At 38.8% G+C, this 27,480-nt stretch overlaps 1 long non-coding RNA gene across 1 annotated transcript in view; it reads right to left on the bottom strand.

The window, feature by feature from the left end:
* Positions 1–315: 315 nt before the first annotated feature.
* Positions 316–27,480, bottom strand: part of LOC120519156 — a 28,737-nt gene continuing 1,572 nt past the window's right edge. The window contains exon 2 of the long non-coding RNA XR_005631399.1: positions 316–690. This is a non-coding gene — a long non-coding RNA (uncharacterized LOC120519156). The remainder of the gene's footprint in view (positions 691–27,480) is intronic.

Here is a 27,480-nt window from a genome sequence, read left to right on the forward strand (position 1 = left end):
ACTGTACCCCAGCAGAACACGACCCAATCTTGCAGAATTGAACTTTGGTCAACTGCTGGGAATTACCTAAAGTTATGCCTGTGGACTGTGGGAGGACATCTATGAGAACAAGAGTGAATGTGCAAAAGGCACTGCAACCTGGAGTGAAACTGGGCTGTGAACATTGTGAGAAACCAATAATTCCCACTATGTGCACTGTAAGGATTGAATCAACTACAAATGCTATGTGCATGTGATGACAAGAAATTAGCAAGGAGTCTTGCTAAGTATTTCCATTTTTTGCAGTCAGTTTCACCAAAAACCCACAACTCATAATTGGTTTGAAGGGAGGTACAATTTTACTTGAAAAGCTCACAGCACATTTTACATGGGCTAAAAAAAAATGGCTGGCTGCTGTGTAATTACCAAGCTATTGCCAGCTGTTGCTTTCCTGAAAGTTTCACCGTGGATTTGTGTAAGGCAAACTGGTATTAACATTCCTGCTAACTTCAGCGGAAGACAACATTCAGCCCTGGTCACCAGGCAGGCAGGAGGCCAGCCCTGCACTTCTTGGAGAGGTCACCGTATCAGCATGCATCTGAGAGCAAATGGTACCAAGGGCTAGCTTCCTGGAGGTTCCCCATGTGATTCTTCTCAGCAGCTCCACAGGACATTCATTAGAGAATAGCTCAGCTTCTTTAACCCTTTAGCCTGAAGGAGACAATGGTGAGCAGGTTACTCAGCAGATACAGACAGGAAAGGAACCCCTACAGCAAGAGAAGCAGACATTAAGCTCATATTTGGTCATGTTAGACAGTTTGATGGCTGCATTCATCCATGTCCTGAAGGACACACAAGGCTACTACCGAAGTCAACAAAGGCAACAATTATATGGGTCTGTATGCAAAGCATGAGAGTTGCAGTATCAGTAGGGGCACAAGGTGGAAGTTTTGTTTTGGTGTTTTTGCTCTCAAGGGCACTGAATGTTATCTAAACAGAACTGTTTAAGAGACTCCCATCTTTCACATTTGCATTTCGGTATCTCTCTATTATGAAAAAAAATCTTGGAAGGAGACGAGACGTGATTTTCTCAGAGAGACACTTATACGTCCCACGAGAAAGAGATTTAACCACACTTGGGGCCGGAAATAAAGGACAAAGAGTAGAGGACAAAGTAGAACGTCATAAAAAAATTTAAAAATGTTGGCGTCGTACACATACAAAGCAGGTTAGAGATAATGGAAGAATTGAAAATTCGAAAGTCGCAAAAAAAGGATAGGAAAGATCACATTAGTACAAACAAACAAAAATTACTACTCGATTAAATAACGGAACAGATAAAAGAAATTGAATATATTGTTCAGATTTAAACTTTAAGTCAGAGACTTGTAGATCGTCTAATTCAGGCATATCAAACTCACTACCATTGATGGGCCGCTATGACTGCTATATGTGCATCAGCGGGCCACACTGTAACAAAAATAGTATTACACAAAGTTACTGTAGCTTTCTTTCTAATACTGAAAACTTTAAAAAATGTAAGTTTAAAGAAAAGCTATTTATTTCCATACAATCTCCGTACAACAGTGTACAATCAGAGTTTTAGCCTCTTAGCAAGATCCTTATATAGGAGTCTTACAGTCTGAGATCGATTTCTTTTGTCCCGACACTTGGCATCTCTTGTTAGTAACCAGTTCGTCAATATCAGGCTTGAAATCTTGTGCAGCTGCAACTTTTATGAGGGATGAAAGGTGCTCGACAGTAAGTCTTGAGCGTTATGGGGTTTTGGTAGCTTTCATTAACGAAAACAATTGTCATAAAGGTAAGTGATTCCGAACATAGACAGTACTCTCGATGCCAACTTACGGATCTGCACATATGAGGGTGGCAGGTAAGCATACAAGCCTGGCACACCAACTTCATTATATTTTGCCTTCAGAATAGAATCTGACTGCAATTCAATCAGTTCCATTTGGATATTCTCAGGCGCATTCTCAACATTGTAAGAGTATGGTGACGTAAACAGCGCAAAGTCCTGTTCATGTGAACTGAAATCACAAAAATGCTCACTGAATTCATTACTCAGTAATTCAAGTTGGAAAGCAAATCCTCCAAAAATCTAATTTTACTTTACTAAGTTTACTTCAAAGTTTATATTGTAAAATAAAGCGATATGCAAAAAGCCCCCTGACCTACACTAATTTTACAAACTCAAAATCACAAAAGATTGTTAATAAGCAACTCACCAACTTCTCACATCCACTTCAGATCTTCAGCTGTAGTCTGCACTAACTGTTTGTTACAATACTAGCACAAAATGACATAAAACTAAAGCAAAAAAACATCCATCCTCTTCTGCTTATCTGAGATCAGGTTGCGGGGGCAACAGCTTGAGCAGAGATGCCCAGACTTCCCTCTCCCCAGCCACTTCTACTAGCTCTCCCGGGGGAATCCCAAGACGTTCCCAGGGCAGCCGAGAGACATAGCCCCTCCAGCGTGTGCTGGGTCTTTCCCTCACCAGGGAAGCGTCCAGGAGGCATCCTGATCCGATGCCTGAGCCACCTCATCTGAATCGTCTTGATGCGGAGGAGCAGTTCCTCTCAGATGACTGAGCTTCTCACCCTATCTTTAAGGGTGCAGAGACTCTCAGACTGATGGTTTATGAATTTTATTATCGTTTCTGTGACCTTGTTCATAAACACACCGTAAGAGCTATAAAAGGCAAAGTACAAAATAAAAAGCATGTAAATAACTTAACATAAACATTCATTTTACTTATAACACAGAGAAATTAATACCTTGTTCACTTTTCAACGAGGTGCTTGATTGTTAACCCCATATGTCGCCATTTTCCTTTCCTATTCCCGGCAAAACTGCACAATTAATTATGCAAACTAAAGACACCCAATAACTTGTCAAAATAAAAGTCATGCAAACGCTGTGATTCAAGCCCAGCTGAAGCATCATGTGTGCGTTACAAAGGGAAAGTCCAGACACTCTGCGGAGGAAACTCATTTCAGCCGCTTGTATTCATGATCTCATTCTTTTGGTCACTTCTCACAGCTCATGACCATAGGTGAGGGTAGGAGTGTAGATCGACTGGTAAATTGAGAGCTTAACCTAATGGCTCAACTCCGTTTTCACCAAGAAAGACCGATGCGGAGCCCGCATCACTGTGTATGCCGCACCGATCCGCCCGACGATGTCCCGCTCCATTAAATGAAAATATGCAAGGTATTACTACTCGTGATGGTCAGTTCTGCCCAGTGGCCAGTCTCTGCAGCCAAGCCAGTAGTGTAGCCCATCAGGCTGCTTCCGCTTAGCACTTCAGTCATGGCTAAATTAACTTTGGTCAAGGTGTGTGATGCCTAGAATATCGAGGAGCTGAGGCCCAGGCTGCAACTATACTAGCAGATGACATTTCCAGTACCGTAATGCCATGGGAAAATGCACTTTTGTCAGAAGGCGGAAGAAAGGAAAGTCAATAAGTAATGCTGAATGATTCAATCACAAACGATAGTAATCATTTTGTACAAGTTTAGTGCTAACTAGGATCTGTCATGCGGGCCGCACAGATTTCTGTTGAGGGCCGCATGCGGCCCGCGGGTCGCGTGTTTGACATGCCTGGTCTAATTTGTGTTGCCATAAGGGAAAAAAAAACTAGTGTTTCTTCACAATGAAGAGGCATATCCACGAGAATTAAAAGATTCCAAAGATGCTGACGCGGCACACATGCAGAGCAGGTTATAGATAATGGAAGTACGAAAATTCAAAAGACTCAAAAAAAGGATAGTAAAGATTGCAAACAAACAAAAATTATTACTCAGTGAAATAACATAACAGTGAAAAGAGATCGGATATATTGTTCGGATCTAAACTATAAGCCGGAGACTTGTAGATCATCTAATTCATGTTGCCAGCAAGAATGAAAAGATTCCAAAAACGTTGTCGCGGTATGAAGTCTCGTCAGACAGAGATTTCTAACATGAGATTCTTTATGTTATACGTTGCATTGTCACGATGTAAGTCTAAACACGGAATAAAAATTCAATGTGATCTTGAAAAAAAGTTAATTCCAAATATTGTTTTTACTAAAGTTTTAAAGTAAATATAAAAATAATGCATATGTAACAATTCCCATGAAAAGAACAATCCCTTTAAATTGTATATCCGGTAAACCAAATCCGGGGGTGGGCGAGTGAAGCGAGCAGGAGGTAGAGCCCCCTAGTACTCTGTAAGAATAAGGAGTTTTAAGAGACAGTGATGGACACCTGTAGTTTTATTTAAGAATTGCACACATAAGCAAGCACAGATGAGTGCTGTATACATACTAAGGAAAACTAGACCAAATGGGCAAGGAAGGAAGTGCAAAACATGAACAAAATTAATCCAAATGGCAAGGCAAAACAAAGTTGAAGTAAGAAATGCCAGAGATCACAAATACAGTGGAACCTTGGTTTGCGAGCATAATTCATTCCAGAAACGTGCTCGCAATCCAAAGCAAATTTCCCCATAAGAAATAATGGAAACTCAAAATAATGGAAACTCAGATGATTCATTCCACAACCCAAAACTATTAATATAAAAATAATTTAATACAAAATATAAAGTAAAAATACATAAAACAAATTAACCTGCACTTAACCTTTGAAAAAATCATGGCTGCTGTGAGTGAGTTTCTAAACTCTTTTGGGATTCCACCCAACGGGACAACAGGTGGAAGAGCGTTCCGAAGCAACTGCAGGCTCCAAGTGCTGTAGCAGTTCGCCGTAAAAGTGAATCCAAAAAGATTGTGGGCATGCTATAAGCGCCTACCATTGATGGGTAATACAGGAACATTATAAATGTGCCGGGCACAGTATTACTTGGCCCCAAACCTGCCTGACTCCTGTTTCTGTGTATAGTTAGTGGCAGATCCCGCAATTATAAATAACCGTGCTGTTCCTGTTTCAAGCTGAATAAAGCTGGTGTCACTAAAGTACTGAGACTCAACTTTGTGTTTTGGGGTGCAAGACAGGGACACACACGTTACAACACACACACACACGTGATCACCATGCTATAGTAAAAAGTATACTCTCATACGAATGTTGACCATTTGAGTGAGGCACACCGACTCAGACGGAGAATAGGAGATGATTACCCACAATCCTGCAGCGAGAGAAAGAAGAACCATCAGCTCAGTTGTAATCACGTGGTGCTTGGCAGACAAAGCGTATACGTACTACTCGTATTGTAAAACATCACTTGTTTATCAAGTCAAAATTTATTAAAAATTTTAGCTTGTAGGGCGGCACGGTGGCGCAGTGGTAGCGCTGCTGCCTCGCAGTTAGGAGACCCGGGTTCGCTTCCCGGGTCCTCCCTGCGTGGAGTTTGCATGTTCTCCCGTATCTGCGTGGGTTTCCTCCGGGCGCTCCGGTTTCCTCCCACAATCCAAAGACATGCAGGTTAGGTGGATTGGCGATTCTAAATTGGCCCTAGTGTGTGCTGGGTGTGTTTGTGTGTGTCCTGTGGTGGGTTGGCACCCTGCCCAGGATTGGTTCCTGCCTTGTGCCCTGTGTTGGCTGGGATTGGCTCCAGCGGACCCCCGTGACCCTGTTCGGATTCAACGGGTTAGAAAATGGATGGATGGATGGATTTTAGCTTGTCTTGCCAAACACTCGCAAACCAAGTTACTCGCAATCCAAGGTTCCACTGTAAAAAGAATGCAGAAACAACAAACTATAGCCTGAAGATTACAAACTCTTACATTAGAGAGTGAGTGAAAGCCAAGATCGGGATTAGACAGAGAGTTTAAATAGGACTGAACCTCAGATAGCAACACACAGTTACAAGAGAGACAACATAAAAGCCCCAGGCAATCTATTTATCGTTTGGTCTCTTCACTTTCTCCTTCTCCTGCACTCTTATAGATTTACACCTTCTAAATGACCTTGCCTTGCCCGAATCCTTCATTCTGAATTGAAAGACAGGGAGCTCTCTAGTGGATATTACACAGAATAGCATCTTATTACAAGCAAGGTGCATCAAACATTTTTTAAAAGTGTACTAAATCATATTGAAGACGTAAGATTTCTGCTGTTCTCACTCTGGCAGAAATCTATTCATTAATCCATAAGAAAGATTTTAAAAAGTTTTTTCTAGCCATGTAACACTACTCTCTGTTAAAAAAAATACATTTATATGATCATTTTTATTAGTACTGCTTTGGCGTTTTTATGGGTTGTAAGCATCATAATTTAATTTTGTACATGTGTTTTTTTTTGTTTCTTATTAACCCCTAGAGTATCATTTATTTTACTATTATATTTTTGCAGTTTTGTTTATGGATGCTGACATTTTGGATGTCCTGTTTTGGATATCTAAAAGATTGTATGTGTGGGGCCACCTTTTCCATTCCCACACGGCCCACAAAAGAGGGAGGACTGGACAGCGGGTCCCACGTTATTCATTATTTTAGTGTAGTTTTTATAGTTGCATTCTGTAAGCAATACTTTTTTCTTTGATACTCAGGTTTTGTGATTTTTGTTTTTGCTCTGGATTTTTGCCTTTGGTTAGTAGATCAGGACTTGTTCACTAAGTTTTTGCTCCTTTGTGGATTTGTGCCATTTTTCTCTTTTTTGCCTTTTGTCAAATAAAATCCTCCTTTTTTTAGAGAGAATCTTGTCTTGGAATTATCTTAGAGCCAGAGTTTTTACAGTTTCTCTCTCTGGTAAGATATTTGTAAGAGCCAATTTTTTAAGTTAATGCTTTAAGTTTAACTCATATTTGTGTTTGCTTAATTTGAATAGAATATAACTTTCACATACAAATAATGTAGCTCAAAGTGCATGACATGATGAAGAAAACAGAAAAAAGACAAAGCAAGAATTAAAGTAAGACAACAGGTCTGATGGTTAGGGACAGAAAAAACAAACAAACAAAAAAAAAAACTCCAGACGGCTGGAAAGAAAAAATAAAATCTGCAGGGGTTCCAGACCATGAGACCGCTCAGCCCCAGGTCACCACCACTGAAAACCGGGAAAGAAACAGAAGAGAGAGTAGGGGTTAGTATGGATTTTAGAGCCACCATGAATTGTTATGATAATTAATTAAAAATACAGAGTATCAGGATTTAATTAAATTAAAATGAAGTTATGAGAAGGCCATGTTAAAGTAATGAGTTTTTAGCAGTTTTTAAAGTGCTCCACTGTATTAGCTTGGCGAATTCCTATTGGAATCGTAGCTATAGATTATGGTATAGCCTTTCACCCCCTGAAAGTTAACATGAGATAGAACCTTCTTAGATATATCCGTGATACAGTGTTAATTAAGTCAGTTTTCTGACCATTTACAAATGGTCCAGCAGTATAAGCAAACTTAAAGAAATGAAACAAGATTTATAAGCTTTAAAAAGAACGTCTCTTAAATCTTTTCTTTATTTTTATAAGTAAACTGTTTTACTTTGAGTTTTTACTAAATTTTTTATAAGTTAAGTTATTTTGTCTGTGGAATCATTTCAACGCATCAAGCTTTTGCCAGAATCCCATGAAGCAAACTAAAACTGCAGAACTTTGGTAATTTTGGGCAAATGCAGCTTAAATATTTTTTGATATTCTTGATATATTTTTGGACATTACTAATTTTGCCAATTCCCTTTGTTTATTGCTTTAAAGGCCGAACCCTTTACTATGTTCAGGCTACCCTAGAGTAAGACCTTTTTTGGGCAGACTAGATGGAATTCTAGCCTGTTTTCTGTGGGTATTTTGAATGCTTCACCTATTTTTGATATTTTGCTGCCAGAACCTCAAAGAAATGCTTTTTGACTTTGAGTCTGGTAAGCGTTTAGGTTTTGGCAACATTTATTTTGACTTACTGGTTAACAACTCATTTCTAGCTTTTCGACTTACGATCCTTCTCCTGATCCTTTTGTGCCAGTTATGTCTTTAGCAGAGAACTTTAGATTTAAAAAAAGCAAGTGGGGTTTGCCCATGCAATGATGCGGCTAAACTCCTAGCTCTTCGGTCTGGCATTTAAAGGAGAAGGTTTTTTTTCCCCTTTGCTTTTTTCCTTCTTGGCAGAACACTAAAAATCAAATTCTTTAAACCATAGCGGTGCTTTTCAAACTCTCTGGTTTTGCTTTCGATCCTTTTGCACTGTAGGCTGTTTAAATGGTGAAGAAGGTGGTTTTGGCATTTGTGTTGCTTAGCTGAGTTGTAAGTAATGCTCTGATTATGTGGATTTTGAAACTGCCAATACAATACGCAATCTGCTTAGAATGAAGGTACTTTTATTTATTCTGGTAATGTGTCTTCTGTATAATGAAATATGCTGTAGTAGAATGTTGTTGTATTATGCCTTCACTAGGTGTATCCCACTCATTCAGCTACTACCCAAGTGTTAAAATCATCGGATCAGATTACAGGCTGATCATCCACATCAAAATAAGAATCTTGTATTTTACTGGTTTGCTCCTGCCACTAAATTATCTTACTTAATTAGATAGCATCTTCCTGCTGTCGGGTGATATCATGGAAACTCTGGGCTGAGTGAGCCTTATTTTAGAAGACATTCATCATATATGTGTATATGTGGGTTTCATTCATACACACAGATTAATTATTAACTCACTTGCTCAGATTTTGCCCATATTTCTTTTTTGAATATTTTTATGGCTGCTGACTCCCAGATGAACCCAAACCACTTTAACAGACACTTGATGAACAGCTCCTCTACAGATCACCATAACATATGCGCCAGCAATTTCTTATTTAAAAACTGCAATTAATTAATGCAGGAGCATAAATGGCCTACATGAGTGGGTATGGATGTGTGTGAGTTGGCCATGCAATAAAATGGCATCCTGTTCCTGGTTTGTGCCTAATGCTGCTGAAATAAGCTTCATTCCCCCATGACATTAAATCAGATTAATTTGGTTTTCGAATGTTGTATAATCTTAACAATTCAAAGAACTACAATCAAATCTTGTAATGAGGAATACTCCTGTGTGTGACAAAATTGCAGCCTTGCTGAATTCTTTTAAAATGTAATTGTCACGTTTACAGTTGGTACGTCTCAAACTCTGAGGACACAGTGTAACAAAATATTACTATAGATATATGGTATCATACGTGCACATTAGGGACAGCTTAAAAGCTCTGGCGGTGGTAATTCCTCGACGATCCACATGGTGGTGCTGTACACTAACACCTCTTCTCTTCCTCCCTCTGCAGACTGGTTGACTGACAACCTTACAGCCTCTGATGTGATTTATTGTGTCGGTCCACCTGGCCCCGCCTCTTCCAGCCTGGCCTGTATTTTACCGGAAGTGTCACCATTTTGGGGAGTCTCGCATCCAGAAGGATGTTTCTTTCGCTTAAAAGCATATATTGCTTTTTCATCCCAAACTTATATCTTGTCGTTGTTCTCTTTTACAAAGGTTAAAGGCTGTGCTCTGCATCTGGTTAAGAAAATAACTCCACTCATCCTTTGCAAACCACAAATATCATAAAAGAGTTTTAAAGCACCTGTTCTGCAGCGTTGTCTCTTTCATGTGCTGTTATTGTGCTCCATCCATTAATTCCCAAATGTCAAGTTAGGTGTCTGGACTAAAATGAGACTTTGCCTTGTTGCCAAACTGGCTTTGAATACCCAGACTAGAATAGAGGAATGTACTGTGTGGGATCTGATAACTGACCAGAAGGATAAGAATGAGTCATTTATTCCCACATATCTTATAAACTAAATTTCTTAGTCTTTCCTCAACACTTACACTCTGCATTGCTAAATTAAATTTAGTAGTTTTTCTGTTGACTTTCTCCAGTGTTGTAATGTTTTTCTTGTAAAACAGAGACCATAACTGCCAACAGTAAACCAGTTCCTGTATTATGTCCGATGCAAGACAAAGACAAGAATGAACTAACATCTGATTTTATTTAAGACTTGAAATGAGTCTACCACGTCTACCCTGACTAGTTCAGCTTATATGTGAAAGTCCACAGTTCCCTGACTGGCCATAGTGAGACTGGCTATTTGTTTGGGGCCCATTTCTCACATTCTTCTATGGTTTAAGAAAAAGCTTATTCTGAACTGGGAGCCCAGTGACCATTTAACATCTGTAAATTCAGGACAGCTTAACATTGACAGGTTACAACACACTGGCGGTAGGGTTATGGGAAGAAATCTACAATCATGCAAAGAATAGTCAAGATGCCAATCAGGCTTCAGAGTTTGGGATAATAAAATTATGACTGTGTAATACTGTATGTTTTATGTTATGCAATCCCATCATAGGAGTATTGTGTTTAAAGCTTTAAGTCATGTGTAGAATGGATGTTAAACAGATGGCCTTGAAAGGCTGCAGGTTCACTTATATATCCCACCCACCCTCGGAAAGAGCTTGTGCAATAGTTAAATGAATGTGAGTAATCTTTAAATTTAACACAACACATTACTACAGTGAAAACCATTCCAAACCAAACCATCATCTTACATTTGTTTACACATATTTTTTCAGTAAGAGCAACAACACATTAAGTAACTGGACACATTGAGCCAAGACTGGCACTAAATTGTCGATCTTGTTAAAAAAAGTCTAGCTTCATATGGGTGCCTACGTTGATATAGGTGTAAAGTACTTAAGAGGACTGTACATGACTATATGCTAAACAATATGAAAGTCAGAAACAGAGCACTGCAGCAGTTAAGCCATCATGGGCTATCCCTGTTTGTTTTTGTAGTACTGTTTAATTTTTCAGAGTGAGGTGAACTTTGCTATTTTTGTCCCATTGCAGTTGCTCACTGATACAACCCCCGCCCTAACCTCTGTATAACAGACGTGCTGGCTAGCAAGGATGCTATAGAAAATCAGTACTGCAGTTTTTCAGGAAAGACATCTGGCTGCCGACTCAGTCCATTGAGCTATTTAAGGTTTAAGAGGTGCGTGCAGATGAGGCGCTGTCTTATGAGGGGTATTCATCAGCGTTTGGCCTTTTAAGGGCTATACTTGAACTCTTACTCTCCTGGCATAGCTTCAGTACTGACTAGGCATTCAATCACTGCTGTCGGACCAAATAAAAACGATAATGTGCTTCCACTGGGGTTGCTTTTTTTTTTTTTAAACTGACAGGAAGAAACGCTCGGCTTTTGTGCAGGGAAGAAATTAATTAAGAAGGTGTCAGGCAGGAGAGTTGGGGAGCTCTGGCGCCTCACAATGCACAATCACTAACGATATATCACAAGCCGCTCATGCCTGGGGGGAGAGGCCAGCAATGACTGGGGGAGGGGCCAAAGACACATGCATACTGACACATCAAAGTACACGAGCACAAGGTAGGAAGACGGGATCAGAAAAAACTCACACATGTACCAATCCTGAACACAGAGGCACACTGACATAAAGAAAATGCATACCAAAGTAAAATCTCAAATACAGAACACAGGCACGTCTATACAAGGTCTCCCACTCATGTTCACTGCCGTACTTCTCTAAAGGATTCCTGATTCTGCTCCAAAAAGAAATTTGTAACACTGGAAGCTTGACAAGAAATGAAATATTATGCAAATTTTATTTTTTTTTCCTGTAAAGGACATTTAATTAAACTTGTGATATCTGAATTGTATTAACTTTCCAAGTCATTCTGCCTTTGGTTGGACATTTTGTTTGTTCTCACACACACACACCACACACCTTGCAAATTGGCATACACGTGCACATTGACTCACACACACACTTTTGTGTCTCTTGATGGATTCTTGTAGATCATATGAGCAGTGCACCAGAGTGTATGACTAACTAAAGATGGGAGCTTCCATTCGAATGAACACGCCACAGCACGCCAGCCTAATCAGACACGCATATTTGTCAGCCATCACACCCACATTCATGTTTTTGAGTTGGAACACGGAGGAAAATTAAAAGTTAGCCTTTTTTCACCTGTTTGCTCAGGTTTGCCTCTGCCTGATGGTGCACAAATACAGTGCATCCAGAAAGTATTCACAGCGCATCACTTTTTCCACATTTTGTTATGTTACAGCCTTATTCCAAAATTGATTAAATTCATGTTTTTCCTCAGACAATGTGAAAAAAAGTTTACTTGAGATTTTTACAAATTTATTAAAAATAAAAAAATTGAGGAAGCACATGTACATAAGTATTCACAGCCTTTGCCATGAAGCTCAAAATTGAGCTCAGGTGCATCCTATTTCCCCTGATCATCCTTGAGATGTTTCTGCAGCTTGATTGGAGTCCACCTGTAGTAAATTCAGTTGATTGGACATGATTTGGAAAGGCACACACCTGTCTATAGAAGGTCCCACAGTTGACAGTTCATGTCAGAGCACAAACCAAACATGAAGTCAAAGGAATTGTCTGTACACCTCCGAGACAGGAATGTCTCGAGGCACAAATCTGGGGAAGGTTACAGAAAAATTTTTGCTGCTTTAAAGGTCCCAATGAGCACAGTGGCCTCCATCATCCGTAAGTGGAAGAAGCTGGCCAGCCATCTAAACTGAGCGATCGGGGGAGAAGGGCCTTAGTCAGAGGTCCTCTGTGTAAAGAGGAGAACCTTCCAGAAGGACAACCATCTCTGCAGCAATCCACCAATCAGGCCTGTATGGTAGAGTGGCCAGATGGAAGCCACTCCTTAGTAAAAGGCACATGGCAGCCCACCTGGAGTTTGCCAAAAGGCACCTGAAGGACTCTCAGGCCATGAGAAACCAAATTCTCTGGTCTGATGAGACAAAGATTGAACTCTTTGGTGTGAATGCCAGGTGTCACGTTTGGAGGAAACGTGATCAGGCACCGCTCATCACCAGGCCAATACCATCCCTACAGTGAAGCATGGTGGTGGCAGCATTATGCTGTGGAGATGTTTTTCAGCGTCAGGAACTGGGAGACTAGTCTGGATAAAGGGAACGATGATTGCAGAAATGTACAGAGACATCCTGGATGAAAACCTGCTCCAGAGCGCTCTTGACATCAGACTGGGGCGACGGTTCATCTTTTAGTAGGACAACGACCCTAAGCACACAGCAAAGATATCAAAGGAGTGGCTTCAGGAAAACTCTGTGAATGTCCTTGAGTGGCCCAGCCAGAGCCCAGACTTGAATCCGATTGAACATCTCTGGAGAGATCTTAAAATGGCTGTGCACCGACGCTTCCCATCCAACCTGATGGAGCTTGAGAGGTGCTGCAAAGAAGAATGGGCGAAACTGGACAAGGATAGATGTGCCAATCTTGTGGCATCATATTCAAAAAGACTTGAGGCTGTAATTGCTGCCAAAGGTGCATCGACAAAGTATTGAGCAAAGGCTGTGAATACTTATGCACATGTGATTTCTCAGTTTTATTTTTAATAAATTTGCAAAAACCTCAAGTAAGCTTTTTTCACGTTGTCATTATGGGGTGTTGTGTGTAGAATTCTGAGGAAAAAAATGAATTTAATCCATTTTGGAATAAGGCTGTAACACACCAAAATGTGGAAAAAGCGATGCGCTGTGAATACTTTCCGAATGCACTGCACTTAGCCTAAAGACTGTGAGCTGAATAAGTTGGACTAGAGGACCATTCTGAGGGAAATTCGAGAAACTTTGAGAAACCGTATATATGGCAAATTTAAATGTATTAAATGACTTGACATCAGTGATAACAGTAGACTGCATGATTTATTGTAATATTTTCCAGTTGAAGCTCAGCAAAATGGACGTGCAGCATTTTTCTAGGCAAGTACCCTGACAATTTAATGATAGGCATCCAGTGACAGATTTGTCCTTAGTTTAATCCATAAGATCATATACACTATGAATACCTCCAGATCCTGACTAAACTGAAAAGTAGAGTTTTAATCTATTTGTGCTAAGCCTTAATACCAGTTCAAGTTGCAATCAATGGATTAAGGCAAACATTGTTAAAATGTGAACTATAAATATAATTAGAAAGCAGCAACTACTAATGAGTAGCTTCATGACAGAGCTGAACAAAGCAGTAATAGTTACAAGACAGCTATGCTGACAGGCACAAGAGAGTTAGGCAGTGACGAGCGCTTAGACAGAGTGGTACAGGGAGACTAGAACAACGCAGAGGGATTGGAGAGCAGGATGATTGGCTATAAACTATTAACTGCATGTGTTCAGCCTGTCGCTTTAGAATGGGTTTTATGTGATTAATTTGTCACAGGCCTGCAACAGAGCTAGCAAAAGTCCAGGTGGGCAAGCTAACTCTTTGAAAAGAGCAGCAGGATTGGCAAAGGGACAGGAGTACAAAGGGGAAAAGAAGCCTAAGTAAATCTATGAAAGAGAATTGCGGAGTAAAGTATCCTCAGGGTGCCATGACAGGCCCCATTCACAGTCTCTGATAGTTAGGGCACACCAGAAAATAGTGTTTATCTCAGGGGCACAATTGGAGTCAGGAGAATTATGGGCATGAAAGGGTCACACAAGACTTGGGGCACCTGTCAGAAAGACCCTAATGAAAGAAGTAAGGCTGCACTAACAGTAATGGCACAATTACGATGCTCCAAATCTGTACTGGATGCACTGGAAGGGATACAATTAGCAGGGTCTGAAGTAACAACGGATTTTTTCTCACAAGGCAAACTTGTTTTTTTATCTTTCCTAGTTGCCTTTGTTTCTATGTATTTATGCCATCCTGTACACATATAGGGCATATCATGCCCTGACTTACCTTTCCTCCTATACTGGCATGGCATTCATTCCCATTTATACTGGACTTATTAAGCTCTCCGAACTCTGACTGGATGTAAGCTTTAGTTACATGATGAAGACAGAGCTTCATAAGTTTAGCTACTATACACATCTTAAGAGGTGACTACTTTCTAAAATTGAGAAAGAATAAAATTCCTACCCAGTTCATCACAGAACACCTCCATTCTTTCCAGTAAAACCTTCACATCCTTCCACAGATTTCTGCTTAGGATGTAGCATGGGCTAGGGGAAAATGTTTAGCAAATTGCCTGGGTGTGGTAATTTGTGAAGTTAACTTAAAGAGTTTAGAGAAGAATATTTCAGAAACCTGTAAGCATAATGTGGAAACACCAGGAGGTCGGAGGTCATTCTTTGGGTCAGTAATGGGTGAAATAAGATGCCTTTCTTTAGTATCTTGCCTGATCCTGGGTAGCATCCTGTTAGTACACTGACATTAACCAATGAGGTTTACAGAGGACCTACTTAACAATAATGTAAAATGGGAAACAACAGACACATTTACCGATATTGTTTCTTTTAATGATATTATTGAACTCTAAGGCCCAAGAACACTATCATGTATCCCCTGACCTCATATTTGGTTCAGGGATAAATCCTCCAGATATTTAAATGGCACTTTTGCAAGAACGTTCTGTTAGTTACCTATTTGTGCTTGGTTTGCTCTGACAAGCTGAGTGACTTTCCCAACCACTTACTTGCATAGTCAAGTTCAAATAAGGTGTCTGTGTGTTCCCTCCCCAGCATGTGGCTGTGACTGACTCAGAGGTTTCAGTAGAAAATAAAAAAACAAAAAACGTAAAGAGTGGTTTTCTTCAGTATGACCTAGTGGTTAAGCAATTGAACTTTAATACCACAACTTTGCCGTTTTACTCCAGTCGAGTCGAGTACCCAATCTGTTAAAAGACTCATGTAGATATGATTTTACTGTACTGTACCTTTGTATATGTAGAATGTTTTGCCTGGTCTTCAGTATAAAAAGATGCTATATAAAATACAATTTACTGCTAGGCAGAGAGGACCAGGGCATAAGGTTTCAAAATGGAATTCACAAAGCTGCCATTTTAGCTTAATTCTGTATTTAATTCACAAATTAACTGAGGCATCTGCTTCTACTCCAAATTTAAAGCAAAATGTAAGGTATCTTGGTCAGGTGTTAATTATCGAAAAGTTTCTTGTTTGTTTATTTTCAATGATTTAGGATCCTAAGCAGGGCCTCCATGGAATAATGAGACAATAAACTAAATAGACATATGTACAGTAGGTCTGTTTGTTTGGGTTTATTAGTAACATAACATTACCAAAGAGGAAGCAGCTCTGGACAGGGTGTGACTCCATCACATAGCCCACTCAAGTACACCCACACTGGAGTCAAATTAGAGTCATCAATTAACATAACCAGCATGTATTTGGGCATGTGGGAAGAAAAAAAAAAAAAAAAAACAGACACAAACTCCACATGGTGCTGTAATGCTGACTTTATATATTAGTATTTTCCATAAATACACAATGTGTCCCAAAGATTTTGTCATATTTTGGGAATAAATAATGCACACATCAAAAATAACAGACTGACAGAATTTTTCATTGATATTTGCAGTTAACCTATATGACAAATGAACACCACTTAAATTCTTGAGTTAACCATCTTAGGAATTCAAAAACATTTGCTTGTTCACATAAAACTGAGTGTACCGGTAACTGCATTAACAGATCTCTCTATTGTAAAAAAAAAAAATCCTGGGAGAGAAAAACGGGAGATGAGACGTGATCTGCACGTTAAGATCACAGAAGACTCTTAAAAGACCCACAAGATGAAACAGAATGGCACGGATCGTCTCGTGGGGACCTTAAACATGAGACTTTGTTCCAAGAGATTGACCCAGGACCGTCTCACAATGACGTAGAACATGAGATTCTTGCAAGACACGCCATACTTACAACCAATATCAAATAAGACCACGGGCAGCAAAACACTCAGTCGTGTGAGTGTAAGGCTTTGAGCACACACAGATCCAGGGCTCGCAGCGCATATAAAGCGTATAAGGACAATACATTATAAATGAAACATCAACAACTAAGCGAAGAAGAAAGCAGCGCAGAGAAAAGAGACTAAAAAGTGTTAGAGAGAAAAAAGAGCAAAAAAGAAAAAGAATAATCTAGGTGCAAATTCAGAAAATAAGGAAAGTATTTATCAGCTGGAATTTAACAACTGGAATTGAAAAAAAGCACGTCCAATCGGGCTCAGAATTAAAAGACAGAGTAAAAGACAAAGCAGTACTTCATAAAGATGTTCACAAACGTTGGCGCTATACAAATGTGGAGGAAGTTAAAGAATATAAAAGTAAGAAAATTAGGAAGTATAAAAAAAAGAAAATAATGATAGCATTAGCGAAAACAAACAGAAATTATTACTCGAAAAAGGGAAAATAATCACCAGGGATCAGGTGTCACTGAAAAAAAAAGCAGGACAAAGCAAGGTCAGAAATAAAAGACAGAGTAGAAAACAAAGTAAAACGTCATAAAGAGGTTAAAAAACAAGGGGGCCAAACACATGCAGAGCAAGTTAGAGATTATGAAAACTGTAATTCAAAAGACTCAAAAAAAAAAAACATAGGCGCGAAACACAAGCAGAGCAAGACACAGAATATGAAAGCAGAAAAAAATGACAGTGTCAAAACAATTATTACTCGGAGAAATAACGAAAAGGCGAATAAAGATTGAATATATGGACATAGGTGATATGTCAGAAGTATGTAAATATTGTAAGGCTTTGAAGTTTAAGTCAGAGAATTTCAAAAACGTGGTTTAAAAGATTAAAAAAAATTATTAACTGCTGATGATGTAGATAGCTTTGTCTGTGCTGAAATTCCAAACAGAGAAACCTATCCTGAATTACGGTACAAAGTCATTAAACACATGTCTCACTGACCTCATTTAAAAGATTCAGCATATTGGGACACCAAATATTCCAAATATTGTTTTTTCAGAAGTTCTGAAATAAAAGTGAAACTAATGAAATAGCAACAATTCAAAGAAAAAGAAAATCTTAAAAGTGTGGATCCAGAAAACCAAACACGGGGGTTAGCAAGCGAAGCAAGCAAGGGGTGAAGCCCCCAAGTCTAGATATAATTGTAAGATTACTAAAAGGGGCGTAAAATGATTCATAACACCAAGCTTCAAACTTCATTGTGAATTTGTTTAAAAAATATAGGCAGGTGAGCACCAGTGCTTGGTTGCTGTGCTTGTTCTGTTGCTACTGTTTTCCACACAATTGACTCACAATGCATATATGTAACACATAAACAAAATTAAAGCTAGGAAACTGAAAGAACGGGTGACAATATGAACCAGAATGGAAATAAATATTTATTTTATATTTCAGCTGTTCCTGAAAAGTGGACAAACCTCATTTCCAACTAGCAAACTCTGCACATCACACTGCTTTCTACACTTTCCACTCCACCTGTAAGTGGAAAATGCTTGTCTTGTTAACATTAAAGTGGAACATGCATCGGGTCAGGTTCATGTTTATTGTTATGTATACATAGTGCAATTAAATTTATACTGTCCAGACTAGTGACAGTATTACGGTAGTTGCTACTTTGAGAATTACAAAAGCAACAGAAGCCAAAAAAGACGAGCACAGCTTCATATATTGAATGCAATACATGCATGCAATATGAATACAAGAAGGAATAGCCATGGCCACAAACGTTCAGCCTATCCAATTTCAAAGCATATTCAAACAGCTAACTTTCCAAAAATGTGAGCTATCAAATGATAAAACTTTTAAACATTGTCACCCAATTCTCTTATTATCTGTTGTCTTGTATCAATGCCAGCGTGTCTCATATGCTGCTATTGTGACATTTTATGCACTTGACCCACCAACTTTACATCTATGTTCACAACTAAGCAGATCAAGGAAATTCATGGAAATTACACTAGGTCTTGATCTCTAAAATGGCAGGATTAATACTTGATTTCAGCTTTATTCACCATGTCCTGCAATCAGCATGTTACCAGTAAGTTCCTGGAAATAACAAAATGCGTGGAAGGCACTGCAATAAAATTGCAAAGGACTGAAACACTTTGGAAGCAAAATCAAAATTGCCCATAGAGCTGCTCCACAGTCCACAATAAAACACGTGCAGTGTGCTACTTTATGGCACATAACTGTCAACTATGTGTACATTGATGCTCTTGATGGACATTTTAGAAATGCCAATTAAAATAACGAAGACTAATAATCTCACCTATTTCAATGTAAAATAATAAAATCCAGTAAACTGTATAGCACGTGCACTAAAGATAATGATTTAGTGGAAGTTACCTGGGTGCAGATATTCTTCTTCTATAACTTAATAAAGCTGACAGGATGTGGGGTTTTATCCTGGATGTTGGAAAAAGCAGTTTGGCCACTAAGTGAGAAACTAATCTACATATCCATACAAAAAAAAATTCAAATTGTATATATAAAAGAGAGAGAGAGAGAGAAAGAGAGAGAGAGAGAGAGAGAGATAGAGAGAGAGAGAGAGAGAGAGTTGCAAGTCTTCATGTTAGACTCCCTAAGTGCATAAGGACCATCACAAGGGAAAGTTACAAAACAAGCAGATGTCTGTTCACTTCAAATATATGTTGCAAATAATTATAGGGCTGTACTATATAAACAATGAAGAGAAAATGCTTAAACCTAATTCAAAAGCACTTTATCAGTAGCACATTTAATCGAATCCTTCTTTCAATTGCCAATTTAACCCAACGTGTACAACATGTCTTTATGATTTGTGAAAAAAACTGCAATGCCCAGAAGAAAATCCACAAAGTCACAGGGAAAATGTGCAAAATCCACACAGGCAATGCTCAGGTTTTTATTTAAATCCAGGACATGAGCTGTGAGGCAGTAGCACTAATTACATGGACTGACATGTACAACAATTGACATGAGTTTAGCATAAATATTGTATACATTACTTCTTTTTGTAAATTCCTTCATAGTCTTATACATGTATAAATACAACCTCTTAAAGAGATAATCATTTGTCGAGGCCTCTTAAAAGGCATCAAAGCATTATAAAAAGCAATGTTTCACCAAAGGTGACAAAAAAAGGTTTATTCTTCACGCATCAACCCAGTGCTGGCAGCATCAATTAATGTAACAATAGTGGTAAAGCCCTGCAGAGTTTAAAACTTCAACTTTGGCAATCAGTAACTTAAGAGGGAAGTTTTAGGGGAAAAAAATTACAAAATAAGGATGAATTGTGTTTCACTTTCCCATTAATAATTTTGCAGGGAAGCTTGTATTGAGTTCAGTATTCTTGTCATGACTGTAGTAGATTAAGAGACAGAGGCCACTGGCCTCCAAAGTGTGACATTGTTGCAGGGCGTCAAACCACAGAATAGCCAAAGCCCACCTGCCAGTAGCTTTTTTGTGCGACTGTGAGAAGAGGAAGCATTCAAACTTTATTTGACCAGAAGCAGAATGTCTTTGAATCCTGGGGTCTGCCTGTGCCAAAGGCCTCCTAGTCTATTCATAGCCGGAACAATTAACTGTCCCATAAAAAGCAAGTATTATATTTATTGAACCAAACCTCTACACCAGTGGCATGGCCCTTACAGGGTCCAAGAGGTCTATGATGAATCACTTTAACCCCTCAATATCTGTAAGGCAGAATGTTAGGCTGATCGACTGGGAGGGGGGTGTCTCCACAGAGTGGTGAGAGAGGTGGGAATGTTTGGAAATGACCATGCTGACCTCAGTGATTGCTCACTGTCAGAGGACAATTTACTTCATTAGTAATGCCACTTGTTTTTTTTGGAGTTCATTAAGACCTAGGCTCATTTCAAACACATTTTAGTGCTCTGCAAACAACACTTTGGAAAAAAAATGGGTGCTGACTGGTTAATATTCTGGATGGACCACACTCTCTTAAGGAATGATGCTTGCTTTGTAAACAAGTGAAACAATCTGTTCAAATCTAAAATCAATTTACATGGGTTTACAAATTCACATTGTGATACAGATATTTTTGTTCAGTTTAGGGAGCTATGTTACAACACAAACAAGAGTTGCTGACTTTTCCAAAATAATGCGAAGGACCACAAATGGAATTCATTTTATACACAATCAATGTAATATAATCACTTTAAGCAGTTCCATAGTCACTTCATGGTAATGAAGAGTTAATTTGGGTGTCAGAGATGCCTTCATTTTCCAGCAGTGTTTTATTGACTCACCTAAATGTCCTTGCCCTTTTAATTAAATGATAAGCATATTTATAAAAATAAAGTTTGGATTAGAGGAACAAAGTTAATTTAAAGGCACTTGATAGATAGATAGATAGATAGATAGATAGATAGATAGATAGATAGATAGATAGATAGATAGGATTGTTCGCTTAACATTTAGCCTGAGGTATACAGTATTTACTATGACTCCCATAAGAAAGACATATGGAGTATACACCTGCTCGAAACATTACTAAGATTTATCTAATTCAGAAAATGTAATTTGAAATATAAGAAGCTATGTGTGTTTTTGCAATAAACAGATCATAGACTGCTTAAACTTCTATTAAGGTTTGTCTTACTGTTAAGTAAAGATATCGGAGTATACCTTTATGATTTTTAATGAAATACACTGGCTCTTTAAAGACATTGGGATAAAAAAAAATCCCTGTCCAGACACATCTGTCTTATTTATTATATTATCATTAAATCCAAACCTGCTCAGGCATATCAGTGTGTGATCTCTAACTTACAGGTGGGGGTCTCTGTTGGCAAAAAAGGCTGATTTATTTGGCACACATCCAGACTGCTGTGGTGGCATTTTTTTTGATGTAACTGATTACAAATTATAATCTCCTAAAATATTTATGAATGACTGTGGAAATTATGTCCCCGTGGATCTGGGTTATATGCACTTGTTCCCAGATCCATGTGATTATCCATTCCACAACTAATGTATCTTAACATAAACACTAAAAATGATAATAAAATCATTTTGCAAATTTACTTTTGATTGAGAGGAGTAAAACAAGCATCTTACTTTTTGAACATTGTGTTTAGATATTCATGTTTACATTAAGCATATTCAGTTCAGTTGTGCATAAATATTATTTTAAGACTGTCACTTCCTTCAGTGGGTGAGGAGGACAAGTGTACCTTCTCCCATTCTCACCACAGAAGAGCATTCTGGCTACCTGCATCAGCATCTGATCTAGGAACTGCAGGGTCTCTGACCACAAGGTCTTATAACTGCTAGTACAAACAGAAGAGAAGATCACTTGGTCCTCTTTACCATACATTAAAGATATCTTTATTAAGCATTGCATCTACAAAGCCTACTGCATTGTGCAGAATCGTTCCCAGCCTTCCCATAGTTGTTTTGTCCCACTCTCACCTGGCAGAAGGACCTGAAGCACTTGAACCAGTTATGCCAGGTACTGAAAATGCGTAAAAACCTTGCCTGTTCAGGGTCTGAACGATGTGCTGCCCCCCTCCCTCAGACCTGCTCCTAATAGTTTATTTATATATATAGTACATTTGTTACACTATTGTTTTTATTATTAGTTGTTGTTGTTTATTTATTACTATCTATTTCAATTTATTACTATCGATTCATTACCCATCATTTATTCATCTATTATCTATTACCCGACACTCTACCTGTCAAGGATCGGTAATAGAATAATTAAAAAATATTTGATTTACTCTTGTACTACATGCACTTTCAGCTGCTTTCTTTGGTATTTGCATGTGTGTGACCTTCTCTCCACAAACATTCTAGAAGGGTCTGCTTCTCAGACTGTCATTATTTTCGAGGTGGCTTTTATGCATCCTGTCCATTTTAATAATTGCCATCTTTGAAGGTGACTTTCCCATTGCCTCCTATGTCTTTCCTTCTCATTGTGCATCTTACATTGGCACTTCCATTTTTGTTGTGTCGCCAAACCCAAACTGACCAATCACACCAATGCTAAATTGACCAATCAGATTGCTCTGAGGGACTAGACACACAGACTTTAGTATTTTATTATATAGTAGATAATATAGTTCTTTACCTGTCTTGCATTTGTCCTGTGTTCATGTATATGTTGCACTGCAGTTCTGGAAAACGTTATTTTGTGTCACTGTATGCTGCAGTAATGTGTATGATTAGTATGTCAATGCCACTTGAATTTAACTTGAATATTTCTCAGATGCTTGATGTTTGTAAACTAACTTTAAAATACAACTACAGGATTCATTAAGGGCTTATAGACAAGAAAAATAAATATATTGTTTAAGTTCCCAGACACAAGTAATGACACTGCAATGGAGAATGTGCAAGCATCTATGAGGGAACGAGATTGACATATAGTCAACAGCAAAATGGAGCACCAAAAGGGTAAGGACCTGACTGGGACCAACATCATGCATGAGTCTCACGGAATAATCCCATATATTTCACCGATTTCTTCATATTTGCTTCATTATCAAAAACAAGAGAACATCTCATTTTATTCTTTACCATTTAGGCCTTTATGCTTTATCAATATGTAAAAAAATGCCATAAAATATTCAATTATGGCAAGCAAAAAAAACATAGTTGCTCATCAATGAATGTCCCTCTATTGGCCGAACTTCTCATACAAAAAAAAAACAAGCTTGACATTTCCTGGAGGACTTGGCTTCTGTGTTGAAATTCTTGACAAGTGTAATGAAGAATTGGTAAGTTCCTGAATGCCTGCGTTACAGAAAATATTTGATAGAAATAATTCTGGAAAATCATATAAAATCAAAGCCACCCCAAAACAAGAGGACAAGACAGTGTTGGGAATTAAAAGTCTTTATATAAGTCTGTTTGTTGAAAAGTCTAAAATCAGAGCCCTAAACTGACCTCCCCTTAATGCTAAGGCCCTGAAAGACACTGCCTCCCAGAACTACTCAAGCTATGGGAGAAGCTGTTGAACAGGGACTACTTGTCCTGAAAATGCTGTTCTTCCATACTCTGAAGCTCCTAATGTCACACTTTGTATAGGTCTGGGAGGCTCTCTTTTTATGTCACTGTCCCTACCTGGCTTTGCATACGCTACCTAAGTAGCAACCAGTGCAAACATGGTGTACGGAAAAAACTGGAAATGTTCATACGCACAAAAAATTCAGATGCATAAACTGTGCATATGCCAAATTCCATACACGTCCTCTTTCATAATCCCATTGAACGTGAAATGTAATGCACGTGCACACTCCTACAACCCCACCCCTTTGCATTTTTGAATATGCAAATCAATATAAATAGCTCCTTCCATTCAGTGTTTTGTTAAAAGACAATGCCAAAAGCATGAGGAAAAAAGAGCAAGTTCAGCGATTGCAAAATGGAGGCAAGGTATTATTTGTTGGCTTAAGTAGTGGTATAAGCAACAAAAGGAAAGTGATAGAGTAATATATCGTGGTGGAGACACTCAAAAGTTCAAGTTTAGAAAGTCGCACAGTCTCAGAAATAAAAAAGAAGTAGTCAGATATCAAAGTTTACGTGAAAAAGGAAACTCGCAGCCAAATGTCCATTTACTCTGTTTCAGACAATATTAAAAAAGCTGTACCCCGTTCCAGGGATGCAAATCTATGCAGTGATGGTGCTATTGTGCCCAATTCATCTTCAGGTGCTGGCTGCACATTCACCTCTGCCTCAGAAACTGCTGGGCGACCATCTGGCTCTGTGCTGTTCTGGAGTCACAAAATGAAATAATGGATTCCGTAAGAGATGTTGCCAGTAAACTAAGGAATATAAGGGCTGTACTGTGATATTGACCACAAATTAAATGAATTGGTTAAAAAAATAAATGCGGCATCTGATTACTGTTTTTACATTCTGTTAATTACATTCAGATGAAGTTGTAATGCTGTCTGATTTGGCTGATCATTTAGTGGGTCAGAGTCAGGTTCATCATACTGCATCTCTTCAGGTACGGGCAAACCATGATTGTGTGCCACATTATGCAGCACCCTACAAGCTTGCACAATGCAACACACTTTCTGTGGACGATAAAGCAGCACATTAATAGAGTGGAAATGCTTTCTATTTACATAAGCAAATTCATTCTCTGAAGGTGCTTTTGCAGTGTAGCATTGGCGTAGAGCGCCACAACAGATAGATTGCTCTTTACATGGCTCTTTGAGATGACTCGCAATGCTTAAAAATACTGCTTGCCTTTTGCCGTGTTAATTGGAAAAAGCACCTGTGACTGTGCAGAGTTGACATATTTTATAGGCTCTCCTGCTATAGATGATGCAATGCCGGCTCATTCTTTTCATAATTCATCCCTGGATGATTTTACTTGTCCAGCGCCATTGCAATAGCAATGTGCGTATAGCTGACCACTCCGATTACATTTGGAAAACTGAACGTTGCTGTGAATTGCGCTTTGATGTTTCCCAGTTCAATCACAGTGTAAGGAAGTCTTATATACTGTATCTTGATGACAAGCGGATTATACCATCCGATGCAGCTGGCATAGCTAGACTCAGTGATGTTTGTGAAATACCCAGTCAGTCAGCAAGTTCATGTTGGAAAGCTCCTGTGGCTAAGAACCCGAGGGTGGACAGAACTTGCAAAGGGGCAGGTAAAGCACAACTACTCAAAGTCTGCCTTTGTAAAGCCAGTGCCAGTTCAGCACACAGCTCCAAAAGGATAGCTTTGGAAATTAAAACCAACTTAGAAGCCAGTCATCATCGTCTATCATCTTTTTTATTTCTTCCATTGGCGATGTCTTCTAACAACACTAAAGTAGCCATGGTAGTGGGAACAGATTGGCCATCATGTGCACAATTATATTGTTACAGAATGATTACAATCAAGTGAATTAATCTTGTAAACAACATGCAGTTAATTACTGTGTATCTGATAAAGCCCCCGTCATGGATACAAATATGAAAAAGAAAGGGAAATGACACAGAAACTGCAGCACTGCTTTGAGCTGGGTGCTGCCACTTTGGAAAACCCAGCAAAAAAGTGCATACACAAGGTGTGTGGCTGCCGTGAAAATGTACATGGCTTTACGCCAAGATTACTTTTTATACATCTTGAAGTTTGCGTGGAGACATTTTTGTGTGCACTGTAAAAAGAAGTAAACAATTTAATATATTTTGTTCTAATACAATATAACACAGCCTTCTCCCTATATTAAGTCTACGAAAGGTTTGTTTTATTAATGTTTACTAAGTTGTTAACAAAAACTATTGAAATACACCCTACAACAATTTACACATTAAGCAGTCCTTAACTGATCTTTACAGAGCATTAGATTATAGATAAAAATAACTAGATATCAAACTTTAAATAACGCCTTAATTTCATCTCAATTGCAAAATGTCTTTCAAACACGAGCTGAACCTGGGTGAATTTGATGTCACATTTACTGATTTGTTTTTCTTTTTTTTCACTAGAGCCTGTATGTATTATGGCGATATGCCAAAAAGAACATCTCATTCATATCTAATTTCACATCTTCTGTCACGCTAAATAAAACACCTTTGCTCTTCTGTTTATTGTGCGAGTTGAACATTCTCACTTAAATGCTGCTGCCATCCTGCAATGCCAAAGGCGTCGAGAATGTGATCCGAATTCCAGCATATTGCGTGCCTAATGCGAGAGCGTGGGGGAAAAATAGTTGCGCGGTCAGGCAACGCAAATATTTAGAGCGCGCTCCCACCCGCGTGCACACCAGTCGGCGCGTTGTGCTTAATAGTGGAATGAGCGGCTCCAGCCTGTGCGGTACCAGAGTCCTGGAATGAAAGTGCTATCCAATGGACGCGCTCCAGATGTCATTTCCTACCAGAATACAAATAAAAAAGTAATGACAGGTACATTGCATTTGCCAGCGTGGCTGACTCTCTGATTCCGGTAATTCTAAAAAAAAAAAAAAAAAAGTAATTTGAGCACTTTTTAAAAACAAACTACATCCACCAAGCGTTTGTCTGTTCACTTTGTCCAGAAGCAGCAGTAACTAGCAAGTGCCTTGGACTGTGGGATAGTTTATGGTTTGCCACTTCCCAGTATTCACGCACCGGTTGCCTGGCTTGGAATCTACGTGCACTCCGTTTTCCCCTAATTTTAGTTCGGATACACCTACCTTACACCTCGCCAGTTTAAACCTCTTCCAGTGTACTAGGAATGATGTGGAACAATGATGGTTACTTGGCAATTACTGTATCAATTATAAATAATTTTCGCCTACTAGGAATTTCAAGAAATAGATATAATTTGTGTTTAAACCCAGACATATAATACATCATCATAAATAATTAATTACAGTCAAATATTACTGATCACAAAAAGTCTTCCAAATAATTATTATTTATGCACATAAAAATGTAAATAATGGGATATTTAAAGCGCACATTGAAGGCAGGATTCTACAGTTCATATCCCCGTATCGTCCCATGAGACTTGGTCCGGTCACTGTTTGGATTTTGTGCGTTCTTCTTTCACCTATGGGCGCTTTCCTCCAGTTTTCAATCTAAACGCTAAAGACGTGGTAATGAAGTTAATTGGACCGTGGCAACCATGAATTGGCTTGACCGTGACGCGAGTGTGGGTTTATTATACTTTTTGATGGGCTTGCGCCCTATCCATCGGTTTGTTCCTGTTGTCTTTTTATAGGCAACGTATATCTGGTTTAAATGGACTTGAAAGGGAGTACAGTTAGATTGTTGGTCGGGATGTCTCCTGTGTTAAGTTTGCATATTCTCCATACTGTGACCAGGCCCGGCTCTACGGTGTCATTTACACGGGCTGCGATCCCGCTTTTCCACACG

The sequence above is a fragment of the Polypterus senegalus genome, chromosome 18 (assembly GCF_016835505.1).
Source record: "Polypterus senegalus isolate Bchr_013 chromosome 18, ASM1683550v1, whole genome shotgun sequence".
NCBI lineage: Eukaryota > Metazoa > Chordata > Cladistia > Polypteriformes > Polypteridae > Polypterus > Polypterus senegalus.